Source organism: Clytia hemisphaerica, unplaced genomic scaffold (assembly GCF_902728285.1).
Source record: "Clytia hemisphaerica strain Z4C2 unplaced genomic scaffold, Clytia hemisphaerica genome assembly, whole genome shotgun sequence".
Taxonomy (NCBI): Eukaryota; Metazoa; Cnidaria; class Hydrozoa; order Leptothecata; family Clytiidae; genus Clytia; species Clytia hemisphaerica.
This window is the reverse complement of record NW_027103774.1, coordinates 173733-190319: the sequence shown is the minus strand read 5'-3', so window position 1 is coordinate 190319 and position 16587 is coordinate 173733. Positions and strand designations below refer to the sequence as shown.

The following is a 16587-nucleotide window of genomic DNA, read 5'->3' as shown; positions in this document are numbered from 1 at the left end:
AGGGGTTGCCTAGGTAATGAAAGGGTACGTTCCACTTTTTGGACGTTTAAAATCCTGCTAAGGGTCGTAGGAATGAAAAATCTGATTTAAGTGTCCCTAGGTTACAAAAGTTTACACATCATCTTGAAAATTCTTTCCCAAGCAGAATTTTCACTTGTCTGGGCAATTTTAAAAAACAATGCAAAATTTAGTTTCAGTACAAGTTTTTTATAAGAACATTCAATATTATTAAGTTTTCGAATTTTTAACTTTTTGAATTCTTAAAGTGTTCTAATTTGCATCCTTTTGTGGATATTTTTTATACGATTTTCTAAGAAATCGGGTGTTTTAGGGTCCGCGAAATCTGGGTTGCTCTAAAAAGCAGGGTAGCCAATTGGCTACCCCAATTGGGTTGGGTTGTGCGAATACAATTCTAGAACCTTTTAACAGTCATATAAAGAAAAAAGGTTCAAATTTGCTCCGTAGCTTTAGTTACTGTGGTAATTTTTGTAAAAAGTACTAAAATCTACTTCTGTTTACTGAGGGCAGTCGCCATTTTGTTTTCCTTCCTCTCACTCTCTGAAAAATTACAGACCAGACCATTTTTATGTGAAAAGTAGAGAATATTTTTAGATCCCCAACATTCAACAAAAACTTAAAATGAAAACCAGAACAATCTGGAACAATGGGTAATCTTAACATCAAAGGATGATTTACTTTTAAGGTAAATTAATTATCCCTAATTAGTTGGTGTAAGCCTTACATCTATGGTAACTCAGGGATTCACACCTTGTAAGGAAATTACATTTGATAATTATATTTAATCAGAAGGTCTAAGTTCAAATATTGCAGGAAACAAGCTCGGACCATGCGTGTTAAGTTAAATCTTTGAATATCTTCTGTATCATAAATGAATAATTAGAATATTTTTTCAAAGTTTAATCCCCTGGCTCGAAGAGGATTATCAGCTAAAAAGTTTAATTTTTTTACTCTGGTTTGTGAAATACACGGCTACCCCACAACCTAGTCCAATTGGCTACCCCAATTGGCTACCTTGCATTTTAGGGACAAGCTGGAGTTTTTACAAGCTCTTTTTTGATTTGGTTGGTCGTTAACCTGTCATAAAACAATTTTGTTACTTTTTGTAAAGAACGCATCGTCTCTTTTACTTTTAATGACCAATTAGTGAAGTATCTTATAAAAACTCCAGAACATCCCGCTCTTTAGACCAACCTGCGAAATCTGAAAATGTGCTTAACTTGTTCTTATATTCTGGGAATCGATGTTCTTGTATTAAGGTTTCTTTTTCTCTTCTGTGCATGATGGATAATTGATGTGTTGATGTAATTTGGCAAAGTCATGTCAAATCAATAACAGTTAATAATGTCAATGAATGAATGAATATGATATTCTCTGCTTTTGTATCAAAGTTCTGGATGAGCTTTAAAGGGACATAACAGTATACTTGCGAAATTTGTAAACAAACTGTATGCAGCGGATACAAAATCAAAACAAATGTCATATTTCAAAATAAAAAATCTAACCAAATATGGCTAATTTTGATTGTTCAATTGTTTTACAAGTTTGTTTTGGACACGTGATTTTAATTGTTCTCTTAGACTAGTAAACTAGTCGTTGAAAACAGACCCATCTACAAAAAAAATCAAGAATCGAAGAAGTGAGGTTGCGTGTCTTTTCTAAATTTCAACGACTAGAAGCTTCTTCCCTCAAAAAACGTTGTTTAATTTTACAACCTTTTTTAGGTTTTTGAGAATCCATCCAACTTTTTTGACTAAATGATATTTCATAGTAACATTAAATATGGGAACATATAAATAAATGAGCATTTCCAAAAATGCAATAAACAGAAAGAAAAATAAATGCAATCCCGCACGGGTCAGACATACAGAAATCTGTATGTCTCTCCTTACGAATTTAGGTGAAGAAAAAAAGGCGTTGGAAGAAGCTTCTAGTCGGTTATTTTCCTTTTCTCTCATGCGCGCTGAATATTTAATTAGTGTTTACATTATTTGATTGACAGTTTTATTATAAGTAATAACCGACTAGTTTACTAGTCTATTGTTCTCTTTAATGTCACGTGATTCACGCAATGTTTACATTTTACTACTTTAATGTCCCTTTAAGAGCATCTAAAATATAAAAAGGTAACACCACTCGGCTATGGTGCTAAAGGTACCTAAAGGTTGTGTGTGTATGGGTTCAACCCAATACCACAGCTCAAAGCGATTGTTTTCTCACAGCTTTATATCCGCCTTGTGTTAACTTCGACTTACACACCCCTGTGTCACTGGGACCCCAGCCCCACTGGGGGGGGGGTTTGTACTTTTACGGTGTGACGGGATTAAACCTTTTTTAGTACGGTATTACGGGATTTGACGAAAAAAGATACGGGAAAACGGTATTTTATCAGACGGTGACGGCATTTAGGTACATCTTTGCCCTGTACAAGCCGGTGTGACGGTGTCATTATTTTTCCAATTTTCGGGATTCCGGGATTCAGCAAAAATTTTGACGGGAAAACGGTATTTCGAACCCCTACAAACCCCCCCCCCCCCACTGGGAAATTTGGCGAAAATTTCGTGGGTTTTGTCCCCAGTGGGAAAATACCCTGGAATTTCAGCCCCACTGGGAAAATGACTTTGATTTCATCCCCATTCAAAATTCAATGTTTAAAAATTGTACTCCAAAACCATTCCCACTGGATTTTTTAACCTTGGAGCAATAGAATTTCTATTCCCGGGGGGTGGTTACACGTACTGTTTCACTTCGGGTAGCCGAAGTGAAGTGAAGTGAAAACACTTAGGTCTATTCACAAACCTCACATGTTGTATACACGGGTGAAGTGAAGTGAAACTTCACTCCGGAGTGATTTCACTTCGGTCAAAAAGACAGGCATGAAATTTCACTCCGGTGTGAAAACTCTGTGTATCTCAAAATATTTGAGTAGAGACCAAAGTGAAAGCTTATTTTGCAACTTGATACAAAAAATATAAACACAAATTTGAAATCAGCAACGTTCAAATATTCTTAAAAATCTGAAATGAAATATTTAGGCCGGTAAAAAAAATCTTAATTTTTCAATTTTGCAATAACCTTTAAATTATTCTCCTTGTAAAAATCTTTCCTATAGTGTACTATTTTATATAATATATATGCTGAGAAATTGTCAAAAAAGTAAAGTGTCCATATGCTTTTGAGACAGACTTTAAAGTATTTTCTGATAGGTAAATAAGAATCCTTCTATTTTCTAGTAAATTCAAACCGACTTTAGCCTCCAGAGCTTGCTTACTTTTACATTTTTACACCCCCTTGCCCTCATTCTCACTTGTATTTTCTCAAATATAAACTCTTAACTAAAATCTTAGTTTTAACCAAAAATTAATGTTATCTCTCTATAAAAATAACTCTTCAAAAAATGCATGGATGATAACAATCTTTCATCATACCACCAATTCCTCTATGCTCTCTTTTTGAAAACAACAAAATAGAGAAAAACTTCATCAAATACACTGCTAAGTTTTAAATGTGATTGCATTAGCATATTTATTTCCAACCATTTCATGACATAAAGAGGCTTTATTTCTATTTCTCATTTTAATGCTATTAAGCAACTATTATTACTTTCTTATTAATGTCCAACCGCTTTATATTCCAATCAATTTTGTCTGTTTAAGTAGTTATAAGAATCCGTCAATATCGTATCCAGATACACTTCTACCATTTTTCTATTTGACTGATGTGAGCAGAATAATGAAAAAGGGAACTGAAGTAGTCTACACAATAGACGGCTCCAGGCATTTAGGCCTTACTCCTGGTCTATAGGCACTGCTATAGACGAAATTGCTTATTAATAGGTTTAAACATAATAGACAACTTTCAAAATAGATGTTTATCAATAGAGATTTCAAATAAAAAAATGTTTAAAACACAGCTGATTGGCTTAGGTTTCGAAACTCTCTATTGTTTTATTAAAACCTCAGTGCGCATGCAATGTATCCGGAGAATTTCAATATTCAAAGCAAGAGCAGTGCTCATACCCCGAAGAGTAGGAGTTTTACACTCGAAACGAAGGAAGGTAGGACGTAGCCTACCTTGTTCTTTATATGTAAGAAACCTGGGGAAAGCAAATAAGCAAGTGAAGAGTAGGATCGAAATTTGGTCGAATAAGTCCCATAGTAAGATACGTGCAAAAATTCATGTTAGGATTTACAATGGTTGTAATTTATGTAATTCCAACGTAACTCTATGGAGCATCTCATCAAAAGCCGGAATTTTTGAACTCGTTTTTTAATGTGAAGAGAAAAAAAAGCCGTGACGTCTAGTATTGGCTAACGTAAATCCCGATTACAGCATTGCATTTATATGAAATTTCGCATGTGACTTTTCCTTGCAAATGGTCTTCCTTGTGCAATCTTTCATGTTGTGAGACTTATTTGTTGTAGAGAAACGCAGATTTGTACTTTTGCACTTCGTTGCATTACGTTTTTCTTATGTATCTTCTTATGTTGGTGGGTGGCGAATTAATCTTTTGAAAAGATTTTCATACACACCTTACGTGTTCAAGCCAAATCTGGACTTGTTGGACGAATTTCTCCTTGAATTAAAGCAGTTCTAAGTTTTGTTTGTAAAGGGTCATAGAGCGGCTTCGTGATTTTACGTTTTTCGTACGTAACTCTCGTCAACAACGTATGAAGCAGAGTCTTACGGATACTAAGATATGTGTAAAATTTTGTTCTAAAATATACAACAGAATTAGCGCAATCAGTACGGTACTAAATACTTCATTGATCGTAATTACGGTTTACGTTACCATTGGTCCATTGTGAAGACATGTGAGAAGTTTGAATGATATACGTCATTGCTTCAATAGATGTTAAGGAATTCCGTAGATTAGTAATTTGCAGAACAAAATGCCGTAACTTGAATCACTATAGCCGTATAAGGGTCGTAAAACTCACAAAATTTCCCTGTTTTCCCTCCTTTTTTAGTGCCACTAAGGGTCCGAGGGTCGAAAATCGGGCGCCACTTATACGTCAGCTTACAAACCCATAGCAGCCCCCCCGGATAAGAAACCTTTAAAAACATACCTTCGGGCTATACTTTTTCAATGGCGAATTGGTTTGCTCTGATGTTGAAGGTGAATCGTACGTTCCGACAAACTGTTTTCATCGAAGTACCGTTCCAGCTTTGGCAATGAGGCTATATGTAAATGATGTCTCGCTTTCCCTATTCTTCGAATTGGATGTCTCTAAATAGTGAAAAACTATTTGAAGATACAGTGTAGTCTCTTTAATTCGAACCTCTATAACTCGAATGTCTTTTTAACTCAACAAGTTTCTCGTCCCTTCATTTAACAGAATGCCTTATGAACCTTACTCCCTCGAAATTCCTTTTTTTCGAACAAATTGGTGTTTCCCGTACAAGTTCGAGTTATAGAGAATCAACAACTTAATATCAGGACTTGAGCAGAATCAACTAATCAAGTTAAGGGCTCTGACCATGGCGAATTTTTCATAATTGCCGTGTTTAAAATGTGTTTTCTGACTGATGTAACCAATAAAACTATGGCATGTTATACATTTTCTGTTAGACAAACTATTCCTGGATCTGAAAATTCAAAAATGGCATTGAAAAATTTTGATGAAGAAGAAAATGAAGACTTTTGCGAGGAAGAGTATTTCAACTTTGAAGAGCTTAGTTCCGGCGAAGAAAAAACATTTTGAACATTTTTTTGCAGTAGATGGTGTATCTTTTACCGAACAATAAAAATTTTTGCGGAAATTTTTTGTAAATGCTTCTTTGTCTCGAAATCTTCGAAATAGTGGTTTTTCATCAATTTTTAACTGGATTTTGCTTAAAAAAACAGTCATAACTTTTGACACATCTTTTTAGAAAAATTTTCCGCAAAATTTAAAATAGTTCAATTTTCTTTGTGGACAGTATAAAGACATTTTGAAACAAAAAGGTTAATTACCCATTAAAACTTAGCACTTTTTATAAAAGAAGGTGATGCAACATATTATTAACGTCTTTTTAAAGTTCTTAACGTCATTTCTGCAATTAAATTCTTAAATACTCTGAAGGGATTTGATTAAAAAGCAATTTATAAAGGTAATTCTTTGTTGAAAGTGTTAAAGAACCTAAAACCATAGAGGTATAAAGAAAAACAGGAGATGAATTTGTCGGTAATTGGTCGTTTAAGTCTTTTGATTTCTTTTATGTAAAAAATCAAAAGAAATTCTAGGCTCGCCCGATGAAATGCGACTTTTTAGTAGAACTCAAGTTTGCTCTGAACATTCTTACTATCAGCATCGAAGATTTCTAGCCTTCTAATATACGAGAATAAAATAAAATTTAGCTCCACGAAATAAGTTTGCGTTCAATTTTGTCATCCATTAAATTTTGTTTTGAAAAGATATTTTCTCCAGCCAGAAAATAAAAAGTTCTTTATAAGCACACACAATTTTCAGACCCCAATTTGTAGACAAAAAGTCGCTGGAGATTTTGGGAAATTTGGAGGAAAGTATTAAGCAATAGAGTTCACCTTGAAGAAAATGTTGATCGAAAAATCTTGTCATTTGATGAAGGATTGCAAAGTTTACAGGCCCTTTTTTAATCCAAATATTTTCTTACACCAATGTCAGAAACAATGAATCTCGTCTCATCTTATTTCCAACACTTAAGTTAGCCAATAAGATTTCACCTATCAACAAAAGAGCTCATTAAAAATGCACGATGTATGAGATTATGAGCATGCATACCTCGTAATTTTTTTAATCGTAGGGCGAGCATGGTTACAATAGCATACTTCTCCTGTTTCTTTATACCTCCATGCTAAAACATAACTTTTATGTTCAAATACTAAAATCAATTTTCCGACTATGGTCAGAGCCTTAAGTGAACGGTTGAATAATCTAACAAATTTCGATTCCAATACTTTTGCACTACGTCACATTACGTTTTTCTTATGTATCTTCTTCTCACGTTGTTGGGTGGCGAGTTAATATTTTGGAGGGCATTCAATGTCCTGATGCTTCAAATATGATAGAATATTGGACTTATTATTTCAGACAGAATTTAAATTTTTAAAACAAAACAATACCAACATTTTTAGTTGTTATGTAGTCGTATAGACAACCCATGTCAATACTACCTTACCGACCATTAGTAAGTTGATCGAAGCAGAAGCAGAGGCGAAAGTGTATGAAATTTCAGCTGATACAATAGCACTGTTCTCAGCGGTCTGTTTCACTATTTCCGGGGGAGGGGATACTAGGGTTGGTGGACGAGGGGTTTGTACCGACCGGAACTTCGAAAACCGAACCTTAGAGAGACCAAATTTTAGTGAAAAAGTGCCCCTTAGAGAGACTTTTTTGAAAAATTTTCTTCAATCTTTGAAGTTTTACCCTTAGAGAGACCTTTTTACAATCATGTAATTTCACTGCGAAATTCCCTCTCCTAGAAAAAAAGAACAGAAATTTTGAAAAATTCCACCGCTGGCTGCTCCTGCTGATTTCCAAGATCAAGAAATCACTAAGTTAACTAAAAAGGATTAAGGTTTTTACCAAAACTTGCCAAAAGAATGCGGGAAAGTTGTTTTCTACATACAAATAAAATTCGATCTCGTATCACATGGTCGCTATTTGGGCATGCGCAATGAAGTTCAAGAAAAAAAAGGATATAATAAACTGAATATGAAATGAGATATAAATAGCATGGTCGCTTAGGGAATACTTTACCAGTTGAAATGGAAGAATGATCAATACACTCAATACATTTTTTCCGAACATTATTGATGAAATTTTAAAGAAGATATTGTCCATTGATGAATGACCAAATTTTTGTCATACTAATTTTCCTTTTTTATTTTTCTTGCTATCACGATTTTTACATATCATTGATGTCTCCGGAAACTTTAACGTGAAAAAAATTTCAGGTATGTTTTATGACTAATATTTCTTCAACAAATATTGTATTTCATTTCGCGGATATTTTGTATTAATTATAGAATTTATTAACACATGTTTTTGTAATATAGTTTCTCACAATCTTTAAAATTCTTCCTTTGAAATCATCGATAACGTGAATGCAAAAAAAGATTCATTGCATTCGCTTTTAGTGCACTAATATTTATTGTGCTTACCATTTTTCATCAAATCTAACAAATCATATACCGTTGAAAAGATAATTCAGAGCACTATAGTTTTTGATAAAGCTTTTTCAAAAGGTTTTAGAAGATGAAGATGTACCAAAGGTATTTTGAAGCCTCTTGTTTCCGGATATATAAAGTATTCTTATTCAAGATATTCATGACGTAATCTTTTCTACGGAAAGACCCCGGTTTTTGCCAGTAGTGGCAAATTTTGTACAACTTTTGTCTACTTTAAATTTGCCACTACTGGCTAAAACCGGGGTATTTCTGCGTAGAAAACATTACGTCATGAATATCATGAATATGCAATTACTTTTCACGTTATTGCATAGAAAGTTAAAGGTCTTAAAGTCTATTCACGATAAGTGTGCACTAGATTTTTCTTTGCTTGTTATTTCTCAACCAATTTGAAGCGTAGGTCGTAAAACGTTATTTTTACATCTTTGGAAAGCTTAGTGCTTGGCGATTTTAAAAATATATACTTTTACTAGGAGATATAATTTGAAATTTGCAATATTCAACAGAATGTAAAGTAGATTGGCTGATTTTTCTGAAAAGAAATTTCTTACACAATGTAAAATTCCGGGGGTGACAAAGTGGTTTCTTATCTTATCTTATCTTATATACGAACTTGAATTTTTTCTTCTTCATTTTTCTTCATATTCTTTTCAAGTTTAACAGAAAAAACTAACTGTAAATTAATAAGCTCCTTCCAACCTTCCCAACGGTACCAAACTTTTTAAGATCGAAGCATTGGTTGAGAAATAACAAGCAAAGCAAAATTTAGTGCACACTTATCGTGGATAGACTTTAGAAGGTTACCCAAATGAGTGAGAAAAAAAAACAGCCAAACGGGGTTATTCGACTCCAACAAGCTAATCTAATCTTCAGTGCAAGAATTTTAAGGGGAAAATATTTGTATGACTCCAATCAGGAGGCTCCAAAACACCTCTGTACAAAAATAGAATTCCTAGCCTTTAAGGAGTTTCATTTTCTTCTTCATTTTTCATCTTCATTTTCTAAAATTTTTAGAACGGTTTCTCCTAAAAATCAATGCTCTGAATTATCTTTTCAACCGTATATAATTGAGGCCCCCAGCAGTTTTCGTGATGGCGTAATTGGCGTTTTTCCAAGTTCGTGATTTCGTGATTTAGGATTTTAAAGTGCGTGATTGCGTGATCGGAGGAACCAACGTGAAAAAAAAGATCGCAAAACTTACCATTTTCAAAGTATGAATTAAACTGCAAATTATCTCCAAATAAGGCTCAAAATTTTCTTAAAAATGCCATTTTATGGTTTTGAATGTAATATTACAATGTGTAATTCTATGTTGAATTTCGATCCTGACCTAAAAGTTTTAAGAATGTCCATGATGAAATGAAAAAAGAAACACCAAATTGTTATAAAAGAAGGTAAACCTGGAAATTTTGTAAATTATTTATCTAATTTTGCGGTTACTTTCCATCCAGGTTATCTTCAAAGGTGGTTCAAACACTGAAAAGAATCACAATGAATCAATGGAATCTCATCATACATTTTATTGCTTTCATTCGTATTGGTTCAGTGTGCACACAAGAGCCACCACCCATTGACATGACAAAAAACACAGATTTGAAATGGCAAAGTCGATTTCAAAAGAGTTTGGGTGGGATGGATGAACTTCAAGAAATATGAGAAAACACGGTTTGGTCATTCCTCACCCTCGATTGGTGGTTCAAATTTCGAGTAAGTTTTATTTGGGTGATGATTGTATGAAGGGTTATTTTGAAGACTAAACAATACATTAGTGAGTTAATCACTGCGATGAACGAAAAATATTCAGGCTAACGAATTTTAAGATTTTCACTAACCCTATTAAATATTCTGTTCGTGGCGACGAACACACCCCCCGCCCTTATATTTAACCTCGCTATTGACGATACGAACAGTATTCGACAATATTGTTTGCGGACCGTATCTCGGGCAAGTTAAGTTCTCACAAATTAAAAACTACCAGATCGATCGCATTGGTCGACAGGAAATGACTAAACAAATGACTGAGCATGAGGGGTATATGGTGTAGTTTCCAACTAAGTATATCCCCATTCACATGTTTTATTTCATTTCTTACTTATAGTACTGTTGATCTGGATACGTGCATGCATCAATGTCGATCTACTGAAAATTGTAACGCAATTCAGATGAGAATAGATAATTTTCCCCTCAAATGTGAACTATTCTCTAGAACACATTACGAAGAAGGCGCGGGTCACCTCATAGCCAATCCTGATTATGATTTTTATGTCAGATGGGTGAGTCAAGTTAATACACAACCTTTCAATGTAATGACGTGACCTCAGATTTAGCGAAAATGTTGTCAAAATTTCGTCCCTGGTGGGAAAAATACCCTACAATTTCAGCCCCACTGGGAAATTGACTTTGATTTCGTTCCCATTCGAAATTCAATGTAAAAATTGTATTCTAAAACCATTCCCAATGGATTTTTTTAAACAGCTTAGAACAAAAGTATTTTTATCCCCACTGTGGGAAAAAATTAACCGGAGCAGTGAGACAGGTGTGTAAAGATTAAAGATTAAGATAAAGATTAATTGTGTATTCTTATAGTAAACATAATTTTTCGATGAGTCAAATTAGAGTGTTTGTTTGTATCTCCATATTAAAATACTGAAATACTATTGCTTAGAATATAAATCAAATTTATATCGGTCAGTATCATCTCTCTGTTGAAATATTTGAAATTTCCTATCAGCAGATTCAAGTAAAATAGCCACAAAAAATGTCGAGTTATGCTCTGATTGGCTGAGACATGTAAAGATTACCTCACTTGAGTGAGTTACGGTACGTCCAACTTTTCAAAGATCCAATGCAACCCAATTGCACTCATGATGGAGATACAACCTCGTCCCCGTGTATCCTAGGCTTTATTTACGTTAATGATTGACGCCAGAGAATATTATCTAGCGCTATCAGTAAGCATCAAAAAGCTGATAATACGCAGGGAACAAGGTTGGATGGAGATACTCATTCATACATTAAAAGAAGTCCAAAGCAGCGTATACCGATTTTTGCACTCAGAAAAAGTCATTACCCAAAACCATGGTTTTTGACGTCATAATGATGACAAAATTTTTGATGACATCAAAAATTAGGATTTCTGATGACGTCATCAAAAATGTTATAAATTTTTCTATTTGAATCAATATTTTGGTGAAAATTTGAAGTGATTTTGATATTCAATGACGTCAAAAATCATGTTTTTGGGTAATAACTTTATTGAGTGCAAAAAAATTCAATTTCAACACAGCAATTTTATTAATGTACATCGGAATACGCTTGTTTTGATGTATAAATGAGTACTCGGGTAACTTAATGCATTTCCCAAATTATTCAAAATCTACTTTTTCTTTTCGCCCCAACTCCAGCCCTTAAACCATAACAAATTATACATTTTTGGAAGCGTATTTGGATATAGAATATTGGATTTGGTGTGACTTTTTTCTCAGCACAATTAGAGTTTTTTTAACAAAACCTAATTATGACGTCATTATTCATGACATCATTATTTAAAAAAGTTGAATATCTCAAGAACTAATGCTCGAAACGTTATGAAATTTAGACCAATGATAGAACTCATCAAGAGGAGGAGAAATGTTTCAAAAAAAATGAAAATTAGCTGATGTCAGCATTTTATTGCAAAAATTTGAATTACTGCAATTTCTGCTGACGTCATCAATTTTGGGAAATATTTTAAACCTTTTTTGAATCATCTTAATGTGCTCTATCACTGGTCCAAATTTCATAAAGTTTTGATTTATATTTCTTGAGATATTGAACTTTTTGTATTTATGACGTCATAGCAGGTTTTCTTAAAATATCTCTAATTATACTGAGAAAAAATTTGAGTAACACCGAATCTGATATTCTACATCCAATTACGATCCCAACTAGCCATAACTTTCATTAAGGTGCCACCGCAGCAAAACGAACACATAGAGTTAAATTTGCGTTCAAAAGGAATGATCTTAGCCCTACAAAAATTTTTGCTAAGAGTGACCTCTCATCTGAGACAAAATTCTTTTAAATGCTAACAAATGTGTCAAGGGAGTGATTTACAGTCTACTTAGAGTGACATCCGTACCTTGTCTTACACGTTTTTTATAAGAACAATTTCATAAGAATACGAGGCTGAAATTTGGCCAAAACCTAAAAACAAATTAAGAAAAATCTGCGCCTCAGATTTCAGAAATTACTGAGAAGTACAGGTGACCATTTTCATTATTAATATTGACATTTAAGCCTGAAAAACTCATATAAAATTAAGAGCAGCCCAGCCAGAATCATATGACTTCATGGTTTTTCCTATAAAACGCGTATATCTGAAGATACTGCTCTTCGTGTGTTATTGTACTAATGTTCTAATGTACACGTTTAGCAACATAACTGTTCGAATACTTTGAGTAGAGTAATGAAGAGCGCTTAATAACTACTTGTGGTATGAAAAGGGAATTTCCAAGAAAAGGGAATTTCCTTAGATTCATTAACTCTCCAGGGATAAGAAAAAGACAAACTGAGATTTCAAAATGAGTAATCAGATCAAAAAGATTCCGGTAAAGTCTTTTTGATGATGATAAAACAATAGAGAGACCGTAAGATAAGAATGCTACCGTTAAGCGGAACTAAAATACTGAAAAACGCGCAAACGCAAACGCAAAATTATGAGATGTTTGCCCAGCTTCCTTATGCGTGAAGCTATGAATGCCATCCTCGGTCGCTTTAGGCTCCCTGCAGTGGCAAAAATATATAATTTGTTATGGTTTATGAACTGGAACTGGGGGCGGAAAAATTAATGCAATTTTGGGACATGCATTAAGTTACCTGAGTATCTCTATCATGAGTGGATTGCATTGGAGTTGGAGTCACCCCAGCATACTTTAGTCATTTAGAAGAAGAAAAAATGTTTATGTGTGCAATTTTCCGCCAATCAGAGCTTTACTCGACGTTTTTCGTGACTTTTTTACATGAATCTAATGATAGGAAATTCGTGTACTTTTTTTTTAGAACCGCTGCATTTATCCAAACTACTGCTTAAACACTACAAAGTACGAATGTGTTCCTGATTATCGTACTGACTCAGCAGAATGTAGATGTAAAGGGACAACAAATGCTGATGGCTTTTGTGTTGTCTAGATACACGGTTTTTTTAAATAAGAACATGCAAAATTTTTGACGTCTTACGATGTTTTTAAGCCTAAAAATGTTTTTAAATTGTTCTCAATTTGTGGAAACTCATAAACTTGAATACACGCTTTTTTATATAAGAATACACTTTATAAGAATGTCCATGACGAAAATGGCCAAAAAATAAGAATATGCTAAGAATATCACCATCATAGAATTTTGCTAATCAAGCTAAGAATGCCATTTTTAGACCATTTTAAATTATAAATTGTCAATTAGGATCTCAACCTAAGAATGTTGTAAGAATATCTTAGGATGATTTTCCCAAAAGAGTTAAGCATATCATGATGAAATGGATTAACAACATTCTTGTAAAAAAAAGCGTGTACTTCCCTAACTCGAACAAGTTTTAGTGTCCCTTCAGTTAATAGTTGCCTTATTAATCTTACTTCATAAATTGAAATTTTAATCTTTTGTGTTGTTCCCCGTGAAGAGTATGATATGCAATCTCCTGAGAAAAAAAACTAACTAAAAATGTTCGTTATGTTTTGACCATTGATGCCTAGAGTTTGTAATAACAAGTTAGAACATTTTGAGGAATTGTGGACTCTAAGATACCCGTTTTCTTAGGCAAACCGTGAAAAGAAGAAACATATTATAAACATTTTTTAGCTTAAAACTCAAAAAGTTAAGAACATCCAAATGATTCAAAAGATTTTAGATGTTCTTATAAAGAAAACGTGTATACAAGCTATGTGGCGGCACGAAAAGGTTTTCTGGTTGATGGGATGAAGCATTTTTCACCAACTTCAAGAACTTTTCTCTTGTCCTCATTTCTAGCCTGAATATTCAGGTTGTAAACTTTTTTCATATTTGTGATGTTTTTGGTTTATCAGAAGAAAGTGAAAGCGTACTTTGTTAATTCTAATATCTCGCGAAGTTGAAAATTTGCCGACCTTGGGTTTACAACACTCTAAACGGAACAGCCTGTAATTAGCAGAAATATCAAAATAAGAAAATCATTTAGAGCTTGGTTATCCCATGAACATATGAACGACTGGACATCTATCTTTTATTGTCTCTTTGAAGCGAGTTTCGTTGCCGCCTGTATTTCAAAATTGGTATGAAAAATCCGACAATATTCCGTCATAATTTTATTTCTTTAAATTATTTAGGTAAAAGGATTGATAGAGCTTGAACATTACTCCTAATGCACAAAAAATTATTCTAAATTTTTTTCACAAGTTTGCAATATATTTTATCAGCATTTTTCAACTCTGAAATGCAGAATTTCAACTGCGTGTATACTTTTGAATCCCTTTTGTCACTCCAATAAATTTTTTGATGACTTGAAAAAAATAGCTTGCTAAAGTTGAGAGCCTGTGTCATAAGAATACCAAAATTAGAATGTGACACTCTCTAAAATTATTCGACACTTTTATATCAAAATTTAGAAATATTAGTCGCAGTTTTGACAAGCTGACGATTATTATGCCTCTGTTATCTTTGCTATGATATAGATAAAAGACTTGAGAAGAGTAGAACAACAGAGACTTTTGTCGAAGTTTTGACGTTGTTAGCAAGGTATTCCCGAGTGGTATATCATCAAAATTTATTGTTTCATTTTATGCTTTTAACGAGGCGGCAACGAAGCTAGCAGCCCTTTCTACAAAAAGACAAAGGAGATGGATGTCCAGTCGTTTATATTTTCATGGTTATCCAGGCTACCTCATTTCTTTACAGTAAAACTTTTGACCACTTATGTAACATTTAGTGAAGTAATATAATTTCTTTCCATGAAATATTTGAGGGGAAAATTATTGGTCGGCAAATTAGAAACAGTCCTGGCGGTTTATTCAAACCTGTTTTATTTGCGTCTTTTGTTGTTGTTATCAAATGTACTATTTATCTTGTTTTTCAGTATTTCTAATTTTTGCACTGTTTTTATTACGATTTTAGGGGACATAAATTTTGCCAGAGCAGCAGAAGTCACATTCAAAAATTAGTTTCAGTGAGCCAAAATTAGAAGATTTTTTTATACGTTTTATTAAAACTTTTTTTAGGCAATTTTGAATTTGTAAGGGTAAGGTATTCTTTTTGTGACATACATCTATCAAATGTTATCGTTTTTTTTATTCCTGTACTCGCCGGTATCATTAGACCTGGATCGTCATGTCGCATTTCACCCTGTTTTACCACCCCTATAATCAAAATTTTAATTATTATTAAAATTATTGTAAAATATATACTATTTATAATCATTTTTCACTTGTTATTTGATGAATAATAAATAAATTCGCACTTTATTACACGTTTTTCTTAAATCTCTGCATGTTTTTTTATAAGACCATAAGGCTTCGATGGCCAAAATATTAAGAACAAGTTAAGAACATTCTAAGGCTTTGCAGACTCTAGAACATCGAATTTCATAGGAAAATAGACAAAATCACACAAAAAAAGGCAAAAATAAGAACATACTAAGAACATTTTTAGGCTTAAAACTCAAAAGAATAGACGAAAAGAAGAACATCCCAAAGCTTCAAAAAGTTTGGATGCTCTTATAAAAAAATGTGTATGTTGCTTAGGTTTCCGGACTGGTCATTTTGAATTACTCTGTAAAAAATCAAGCCTTTGAAATGGGCTATGATTACTCTATTTTCAACCCGGAACCAAGCTAAACGTTTTTTAACATATATTTCATCTGCCATTCCTCTTGCTCTGCCTGGATATGCGTAAGTTACTACAATCACATGTGATTTTTATCATAATCGCACGATGAGTTATTTTTTTCTTCTTTGGCGCGCCTTCAAAGAGAGCAATTAATCGTTAATCACAGTCTTCAATGAGGCGCTAATGTTTACAAAATTGATTTTAATGTTTTTTGTTACATTTTTTTATCGAACGTTTAATTGCATTCGAAATTCATTTTGTGAGAAAGAAAATCTTAAAAACAATAAAAGAAAAACATGAAGAGAAGAGAAAAATGTGAAACTTTCAGTGTAATTTACTTTCCTGACGGGGAAAAAGTAGTGCAAAAAATTGTGCGGGCTGAGTGGTTACACAACAATATTTCAAACTCTCACAACAATATTTCAAACTATCGACAACAATATCAATATTGTCACAACAATATCAACATTCTCACAACAGAATATGGAAATTCTCACAACAATATCAAAATTCTCACAACAGAATATCAAACTTTTCACAACAATATCAAATTTCTCACAACAGAATATCAAAATTTTCACAACAAT

The 16587-nt window shown here is 33.3% G+C and overlaps 1 long non-coding RNA gene across 1 annotated transcript; it reads left to right on the top strand.

Annotated features, from left to right (window-relative positions):
• The first annotated feature begins 7848 nt into the window (after positions 1 to 7848).
• Positions 7849 to 15407, top strand: LOC136806106 (uncharacterized). Its single transcript, XR_010846519.1, has 4 exons — positions 7849 to 7936; positions 9622 to 9877; positions 10269 to 10443; positions 13211 to 15407. It is a non-coding gene; the product is annotated as an uncharacterized lncRNA (long non-coding RNA).
• The last annotated feature ends 1180 nt before the right edge of the window (positions 15408 to 16587 follow it).